Source organism: Myotis brandtii, unplaced genomic scaffold (genome assembly GCF_000412655.1).
Source record: "Myotis brandtii unplaced genomic scaffold, ASM41265v1 scaffold131, whole genome shotgun sequence".
Classification (NCBI taxonomy): domain Eukaryota; kingdom Metazoa; phylum Chordata; class Mammalia; order Chiroptera; family Vespertilionidae; genus Myotis; species Myotis brandtii.
Genome location: NW_005354632.1, coordinates 5281118 through 5281622, shown reverse-complemented (window position 1 = coordinate 5281622; position 505 = coordinate 5281118). Strand labels below are relative to the sequence as shown.

The following is a 505-nucleotide window of genomic DNA, read 5'->3' as shown; positions in this document are numbered from 1 at the left end:
GCTTTTGTTCGGGGCGGACCGCGGGGACCCCGGGACGACAGCCCGCTGCGGTCTTGGAGACTTTAAAGTGCGAGTAAAGCGTGACAGTTGCGCTCGCCGATGTTTTAAAGTAAAAAGTGGAACGGGGTGCAGTGCGTCCTCGCCTAGTCCGAGTGTGAGAAACGGCTGAACCCCGAGCCCCGGGAGTCGCACCCCGGCCGGTTGCCTTCACCTGTAGCCGGGCGGGGGCTCCGCCCCCGGGTGGGTTTGTCAGACACCTGCGTCCCCCCTTCATCGACGCCACCTGTCGATCCGCCTCGGCGATTGGTAATCGCTGCGGAGTGTCGGTCAGCGCAGGCTGGGAGGGAACCGCAGGCTGTCCCGGCGCGGCCACAGGTGGAGCCGCGTTTTCTTGTTCGATCCGTCTGACCAGTGTTTGAAATCAGCGGGAGAAAACGCGTGAGGACGGACGTGCTGCCTCGGTGCGTAATTCACCCCGCGGAGAGGCTGGCGGAGGAGGCCCGGG

At 65.0% G+C, this 505-nt stretch overlaps 1 protein-coding gene across 2 annotated transcripts in view; it reads left to right on the top strand.

Moving 5' to 3' along the window:
• GPSM2 (G-protein signaling modulator 2) overlaps nucleotides 1-505 on the top strand; it is a 40916-nt gene that overhangs the window by 1738 nt on the left and 38673 nt on the right. Inside the window, exon 1 of one of the 2 annotated variants that reach the window (XM_014534654.1) lies at nucleotides 29-461. The exons of the other annotated variant lie outside the window; for it this stretch is intronic. The gene's annotated coding sequence lies outside the window, so the exon portion shown is untranslated. Of the gene's footprint in view, nucleotides 1-28; nucleotides 462-505 lie in introns of those variants that run through there. 2 annotated transcript variants of the gene reach the window in all.